Raw genomic sequence first — 9,038 nt, 5'->3', positions numbered from 1 at the left:
GCAAAGGTGAGTAATGTGGCAGTTGAGGGAATAATTGGTATACATGGGGTGTTCAGTGTTGTAAATGGAAATGGTGAAGAGCTTGTAGATTTATGTGCCTAAAAAGGACTGGTGATTGGGAATACCTGGTTTAAAAAGCGAGATATACATAAGTATACGTATGCAAGTAGGAGAGATGGCTAGAAAGCGTTATTGGATTACGTGTTAATTGACAGGCGTGCGAAAGAGAGACTTTTGGATGTTAATGTGCTGAGAGGTCCAACTGGAGGGATGTCTGAGCATTATCTTATGTAGGCGAAGGTGAAGATTTCTATGGGTTTTCAGAAGAGAAGAGAGAATGTTGGGGTGAAGAGGGTGGTGAGAGTAAGTGAGCTTGGGAAGGAGACTTGTGTGAGGAAGTACCAGGAGAGACTGAGTGCAGAATGGAAAAAGGTGAGAACAAAGGAGGTAAGGGGATTGGGGGAGGAATGGGATGTATTTAGGGAAGCAGTGATGGATTGCGCAAAAGATGCTTGTGGCATGAGAAGCGTGGGAGGTGGGTTGATTAGAAAGGGTAGTGAGTGGTGGGATGAAGAAGTAAGATTATTAGTGAAAGAGAAGAGAGAGGCATTTGGACGATTTTTGTAGGGAAAAATGCAAATGAGTGGGAGATGTATAAAAGAAAGAGACGGGAGGTCAAGAGAAAGGTGGAAGAGGTGAAAAAGAGGGCAAATGAGAGTTGGGGTGAGAGTGTCATTAATTTTTAGGGAGAATAAAAAGATGTTCTTGAAGGAGGTAAATAAAGTGCGTAAGACAAGGGAGCAAATGGGAACTTCAGTGAAGGGCGCAAATGGGGAGGTGATAACAAGTAGTGGTGATGTGAGAAGGAGATGGAGTGAGTATTTTGAAGGTTTGTTGAATGTGTTTGATGATAGAGTGGCAGATATAGGGTGTTTTGGTCGAGCTGGTGTGCAAAGTGAGAGGTTTAGGGAAGATGATTTGGTAAACAGAGAAGAGGTAGGAAAAGCTTTGAGGAAGATGAAAGCCGGCAAGGCAGCACGTTTGGATGGTATTGCAGTGAAATTTATTAAAAAAGGGGGTGACTGTATTGTTGACTGGTTGGTAAGGTTATTCATTGTATGTATGATTCATGGTGAGGTGCCTGAGGACTGGCGGAATGCGTGCATAGTGCCATTGTATAAAGGCAAAGGGGATAAGAGTGAGTGCTCAAATTACAGAGGTATAAGTTTGTTCAGTATTCCCGGTAAATTATATGGGAGGGTATTGACTGAGAAGGTGAAGGAATGTACAGAGCATCAGATCGGGGAAGAGCAGTGTGGTTTCAGAAGTGGTAGAGGATGTGTGGATCAGGTGTTTGCTTTAAAGAATGTATGTGAGAAATACTTAGAAAAGCAAATGGATTGTATGTAGGATTTATGGATCTGGAGAAGGCTTATGATAGAGTTGATAGAGATGCTCTGTGGAAGGTACTAAGAATATATGGTGTGGGAGGCAAGTTGTTAGAAGCAGTGAAAAGTTTTTATCGAGGATATAAGGCATGTGTACGTGTAGGAAGAGAGGAAAATGATTGGTTCTCAGTGAATGTCGGTTTGCGGCAGGGGTGTGTGATGTCTCCATGGTTGTTTGATTTGTTTATGGATGTTGTTGTTAGGGAGGTGAATGCAAGAGTTTTGGAAAGAGGGGCAAGTATGAAGTCTGTTGTGGACGAGAGAGCTTGGGAAGTGAGTCAGTTGTTGTTCGCTGATGATACATCGCTGGTGGCTGATTCATGTGAGAAACTGCAGAAGCTGTTGACTGAGTTTGGTAAAGTGTGTGAAAGAAGAAAGTTAAGAGTAAATGTAAATAAGAGCAAGGTTATTAGGTACAGTAGGGATGAGGGTCAAGTCAATTGGGAGGTAAGTTTGAATGGAGAAAAACTGGAGGAAGTAACCTGCTTTAGATATCTGGGAGTGGATCTGGCAGCGGATGGAACCATGGAAGCTGAAGTGAATCATAGGGTGCGGAGGGGGCGAAAATCCTGGGAGCCTTGAAGAATGTGTGGAAGTCGAGATCATTATCTCGGAAAGCAAAAATGGGTATGTTTGAAGGAATAGTGGTTCCAACAATGTTGTATGGTTGCGAGGCGTGGGCTATGGATAGAGTTGTGCGCAGGAGGGTGGATATGCTGGAAATGAGATGTTTGAGGAGAATATGTGGTGTGAGGTGGTTTGATCGAATAAGTAATGTAAGGGTAAGAAAGATGCGTGGAAATAAGAGGAGCGTGGTTGAGAGAGTAGAAGAGGGTGTTTTGAAATGGTTTGGGCACATGGAGAGAATGAGTGAGGAAAGATTGACCAAGAGGATATATGTGTCGGAGGTGGAGGGAACGAGGAGATATGGGAGACGAAATTGGAGGTGGAAAGATGGAGTGAAAAAGATTTTGAGAGATCGGGGCCTGAACATGCAGGAGGGTGAAAGGCGGGCAAGGAATAGAGTGAATTGGATCGATGTGGTATACCGGGGTCGGCGTGCTGTCAATGGATTGAATCAGGGCATGTGAAGCGTCTGGGGTAAACCGTGGAAAGTTGTGTGGGGCCTGGGTGTGGAATGGGAGCTGTGGCTTCGGGCATTATTGCATGACACCTAGAGACTGAGTGTGAACGAATGGGGCCTTTGTTTCCTTTTCCTAGCGCTACCTCGCACACATGAGGGGGAGGGGGATGTTATTCCATGTGTGGCGAGGTGGTGATGGGAATGAATAAAGGCAGACAGTGTGAATTGTGTGCATGTGTATATATGTATATGTCTGTGTGTGTATATATATGTGTACATTGAGATGTATGGGTATGTCTATTTGCGTGTGGGGACGTGTATGTATATACATGTGTATGGGGATGGGTTAGGCCATTTTTTTCGTCTGTTTCCTTGCGCTACCTCGCAAACGCGGGAGACAGCGACAACGCAAAATGAATATGTATATATATATATATATATATATATATATATATATATATATATATATATATATATATATATATATATTTTTTTTTTTTTTTATACTTTGTCGCTGTCTCCCGCGTTTGCGAGGTAGCGCAAGGAAACAGACGAAAGAAATGGCCCAACCCCCCCCATACACATGTATATACACACGTCCACACACGCAAATATACATACCTACACAGCTTTCCATGGTTTACCCCAGACGCTTCACATGCCTTGATTCAATCCACTGACAGCACGTCAACCCCGGTATACCACATCGCTCCAATTCACTCTATTCCTTGCCCTCCTTTCACCCTCCTGCATGTTCAGGCCCCGATCACACAAAATCTTTTTCACTCCGTCTTTCCTCCTCCAATTTGGTCTCCCTCTTCTTCTTGCTCCCTCCACCTCCGACACATATATCCTCTTGGTCAATCTTTCCTCACTCATCCTCTCCATGTGCCCAAACCACTTCAAAACACCCTCTTCTGCTCTCTCAACCACGCTCATTTTATTTCCACACATCTCTCTTACCCTTACGTTACTCACTCGATCAAACCACCTCACACCACACATTGTCCTCAAACATCTCATTTCCAGCACATCCATCCTCCTGCGCACAACTCTATCCATAGCCCACGCCTCGCAACCATACAACATTGTTGGAACCACTATTCCTTCAAACATACCCATTTTTGCTTTCCGAGATAATGTTCTCGACTTCCACACATTCTTCAAGGCCCCCAGAATTTTCGCCCCCTCCCCCACCCTATGCTCCACTTCCGCTTCCATGGTTCCATCCGCTGCCAGATCCACTCCCAGATATCTAAAACACTTCACTTCCTCCAGTTTTTCTCCATTCAAACTCACCTCCCAATTGACTTGACCCTCAACCCTACTGTACCTAATAACCTTGCTCTTATTCACATTTACTCTTAACTTTCTTCTTCCACACACTTTACCAAACTCAGTCACCAGCTTCTGCAGTTTCTCACATGAATCAGCCACCAGCGCTGTATCATCAGCGAACAACAACTGACTCACTTCCCAAGCTCCCAAGCTCCCAAGCTCCTCGAAGTCTCAGAGTGGGGTGCCTAAATGTGTGTGGATGTAACCAAGATGTGAAAAAAGGAGAGATAGGTCGTATGTTTGAGGAAAGGAACCTGGATGTTTTGGCTCTGAGTGAAACGAAGCTCAAGGGTAAAGGGGAAGAGTGGTTTGGGAATGTCTGGGGAGTAAAGTCAGGGGTTAGTGAGAGGACAAGAGCAAGGGAAGGAGTAGCAATACTCCTGAAACAGGAGTTGTGGGAGTATGTGATAGAGTGTAAGAAAGTAAATTCTCGATTAATATGGGTAAAACTGAAAGTGGATGGAGAGAGGTGGGTGATTATTGGTGCATATGCACCTGGGCATGAGAAGAAAGATCAAGAGAGGCAAGTGTTTTGGGAGCAGCTGAATGAGTGTGTTAGTGGTTTTGATGCACGAGACCGGGTTATAGTGATGGGTGATTTGAATGCAAATGTGAGTAATGTGGCAGTTGAGGGAATAATTGGTATACATGGGGTGTTCAGTGTTGTAAATGGAAATGGTGAAGAGCTTGTAGATTTATGTGCTGAAAAAGGACTGATGATTGGGAATACCTGGTTTAAAAAGCGAGATATACATAAGTATACTTATGTAAGTAGGAGAGATGGCCAGAGAGCGTTATTGGATTACGTGTTAATTGACAGGCGTGCGAAAGAGAGACTTTTGGATGTTAATGTGCTGAGAGGTGCAACTGGAGGGATGTCTGATCATTATCTTGTGGAGGCTAAGGTGAAGATTTGTATGGGTTTTCAGAAAAGAAGAGTGAATGTTGGGGTGAAGAGGGTGGTGAGAGTAAGTGAGCTTGAGAAGGAGACCTGTGTGAGGAAGTACCAGGAGAGACTGAGTACAGAATGGAAAAAGGTGAGAACAATGGAAGTAAGGGGAGTGGGGGAGGAATGGGATGTATTTAGGGAATCAGTGATGGATTGCGCAAAAGATGCTTGTGGCATGAGAAGAGTGGGAGGTGGGTTGATTAGAAAGGGTAGTGAGTGGTGGGATGAAGAAGTAAGAGTATTAGTGAAAGAGGAGAGAGGCATTTGGACGATTTTTGCAGGGAAAAAATGCAATTGAGTGGGAGATGTATAAAAGAAAGAGACAGGAGGTCAAGAGAAAGGTGCATATATATATATATATATATATATATATATATATATATATATATATATATATATATATATATATATATATATATATATATATATATAAATTCTATTGCTTTTTATTACTTAATCGCCGTCTCCCGCGTTAGCGAGGTAGCACAGGGAAACAGAGTATAGAATGGCCAAACCTATCCACATCCCCATGTATATACATAAACGCCCACACACGCACATATATATACCTATGCATTTCAAAGCATACATGGATATACATATACAGACACATACATATATACACATGTACATGTCTCTACTTGCTTCTTTCATCCATTTTAGTCGCCACCCCGCCACACATGAAATGGCACCCCTCTCCCTCCCGGCGAAGGTAGCGCGAGGAAAAGACGAGAAAGGCATCATTCGTTAACGCTCAGTCTCTAGCTGTCATGTGTAATGCACGGAAACCACATCTACCTTTCCACATCTAGGGCCCACAGAACATTCCATGGTTTCCCCAGACAATTCACATGCTCTGGTTCAATCCATTGACAGCACGTCGACCTTGGTATACTACATCGTTTCAATTCACTCTATTCCTAGCACGCCTTTCACCCTCCTGCATGTTCTTGCTCCGATCACTCAAAATCTTTTTTACTCCATCCTTCCACCTCCAATTTGGTGTCCTGCTTCTCCTCGTTCTCTCTACCTCTGACACATATATTATCTTTGTCAATCTTTCCTCACTCATTCTCTCCATGTGACTAAACCATTTCAATTCACCCTCTTCTGTTCTCTCAACCATACTCTTTATATTACCACACATCTCTCTTACCCTTTCATTACTTACTCGATCAAACCACCTCACACCACATATTGTCCTCAAACATCTCATTTCCAACACATTCACCCTTCTCCACACAACTATATCTATAGCCCATGCTTCATAATCATATAACATTGTTGGAACCACTGTTCCTTCAAACATACCCATTTTTGCTCTCCGGGATAACGTTCTCGCCTTCCACATATTCTTCAACGCTTCCAGAACCTTAGCCTCCTCCCCACCCTTTGACTCACTTCCACTTAAATGGTCCCGTCCGCTGCTAAATCCACTCCCAGATATCTAGAACACTTCCCTTCCTCTAGTTTTTCTCCATTCAAACTTACCTTCCAATTTACTTGTCCTTCAACCCTACTGAATCTAATAACCTTGCTCTTATTCACATTTAATCGCAGCTCTCTTCCTTCACACACTTTACTAAACTGAGTCACCAACTTTTTTTAGTTTCTCACCCGAATCAGCCACCAGCGCTGTATCATCAGTGGACAACAACTGACTCACTACCCAAGCCCTTTCATCCACAACAGACTGCATACTTGCCCCTCTCTCCAAAACTCTTGCATTCACCTCCCTAACCACCCCATCCATAGAAAAATTAAACAAACATGAAGACATCTTTTTCCTCTCTTCCTACATGCCTTACATCCTTGGTAAAAACTTTTCACTGCTTCTAGGAACTTACCTCCCACACCATATACTCTGAATACCTTCCACAAAGCATCTCTATCAACATTATCATATGCCTTCTCCAGATCCATAAATGCTACATACAAATCCATCTGTTTTTCTAAGTATTCTCACATACATTCTTCAAAGCAAACACCTGCTCCACACACCCTCTACCACTTCTGAAACCACAGGGTTCTTCCTTAATCTGATGCTCTGTACATGCCTTCACCCTCTCAATCAATACCGTCCCATATGATTTCCCAGGAATACTCAACAAACTTACACCTCTGTAATTTGAACACTCATCTTTGTCCCCTTTACCTATGCACAATGGCACTATGCATGCGTTCCGTCAATCCTCAGGCACTTCACCATGGCCCATACATACAGTGAATATCCTTACTAACCAATCAACAACAAAGCCTTACCCTTCTTTAATAAATTCCAGTGCAACACTATCCAAACCTGCCGCCTTGCTGACTTTCATCTTCCGGAAAGCTTTCACTACCTCTTCTCTATTTACCAAAATATTCTCTCTGACCCTCTCACTTCGCGCACCACCTCGACCGCAACACCCTATATCTGCCACTCTTTCATCAAACACATTCAATAGTCCTTGAAAATACTCACTCCATCTCCTTCTCACTTCACCACTATTTGTTATTACCTCTCCATTAGCCCCCTTCAATGATGTTCCCATTTGTTCTCTTATCTTGGCACTTTATTTAACTCGTTCCAAAACATATTTTCATTCTCCCTTATATTTAATGACATTCTCACCCCAACTCTCATTTGCCTTCTTTTTCACCTCCTGCACCTTTCTCTCGACCTCCTGCCGCTTTCTTTTATACATCTCCCAGTCATTTGCACTTCTTCCCTACAAAAATCGTCCAAATGCTTCTCTCTTCTCTTTCACTAACAATCTTATTTTTTTATCACACCAGTCACTACCCTTTTTAATCTGCCCATCTCCCACCTTTCTCATGCCACAATCATGTTTTGCGCAAGCCGTCACTGCTTCGCTAAATACATTCCCTTCCTCTCCCACACCCCTTACGTCATTTGCCCTGGTGCTTCCTCACACAGGTATCCTTTCCAAGCTCACTTACTCTCACCACTCTCTTCTCCTTAACATTCTCTCTTCTTTCCTGAAAACCTCTGCAAATCTTCACTTTCGCCTCCACAAGATAATGCTCAGACATCCCTCCAGTTGCCCCTCTGCCCCTCTAAGCACATTAACATCCAAAAGTCTCTTTCACCCGCCTACCAATTAACACTTACATACGTATACTTATGTATATCTCTCTTTTTAAGCCAGGTATTCCCAATCACCAGTCCTTTTTCAGCACTCAAATCTACAAGCTCTTCACCATTTCCATTTACAACATTGGGCACCCCATGTATACCAAATATACCCTCAACTGCCACATGACTCACCTTTGCATTTAAATCACTCATCACTATAACGCGGTCTCGTGCATGAAAGCTGCTAACATACTCACTCATCTGCTCTCAAAACACTTGCCTCTCGTGATCTTTCCTCTCATGACTGGGTACATAGGCACCAATAATCACCCATCTCTCTCCATCCACTTTCACTTTTACCCATATCAATCTAGAGTTTACTTTTCTTACACTCTATCACATAATCCCACAAATCCTTCTTCAGGAGTAGTGCTACTCCTTCCTTTGCTCTTGTCCTCTTGTCCCAAATCTCTCTTCCTCTTTACCCTTGAGCTTCTTTTCACTTAGAGCCTTAGGTTCCTTTCCTCAAACATGCTATCTCTCCTTTTTTTCTCATGTTGGTTACATCCACACATATTTAGACACCCCAATCTGAGCCTTCGAAGAGGATGAGCACTCCTCGCATGACTCCTTCTTCTGTTTCCCCTTTTAGCATTTTATATGTTTTATCTTTTTATTATTTATTTGATTATACTTTGTCGCTGTCTCCCGCTTTAGCGAGGTAGCGGAAGGAAACAGACGAAAGAATGGCCCAACTCACCCAGATACACATGTATATACATAAACTCCCACATACGCACATATACATAATTATACATTTCAACGTTTTCCCTGGGGATAGGGGAGAAAGAATACTTCCCACGTATTCCCTGCGTGTCGTAGAAGGCGACTAAAAGGGAAGGGAGCGGGGGGCTGGAAATCCTCCCCTCTCGTTTTTTTTTTTTTTTTTTTTTTTTTTTTTTTTTTTCCAAAAGAAGGAAGAGAGAAGAGGGCCAGGTGAGGATATTCCCTCAAAGGCCCAGTCCTCTGTTCTTAACGCTACCTCGCTATCGCGGGAAATGGCGAATAGTATGAAAAAAAAAAAAAAACATTTCAACGTATACATACATATACATACACAGACATATACATATATACACA

Source organism: Panulirus ornatus, chromosome 46 (genome assembly GCF_036320965.1).
Source record: "Panulirus ornatus isolate Po-2019 chromosome 46, ASM3632096v1, whole genome shotgun sequence".
Lineage (NCBI taxonomy): Eukaryota > Metazoa > Arthropoda > Malacostraca > Decapoda > Palinuridae > Panulirus > Panulirus ornatus.
Note: the sequence above shows the minus strand (reverse complement) of the source record.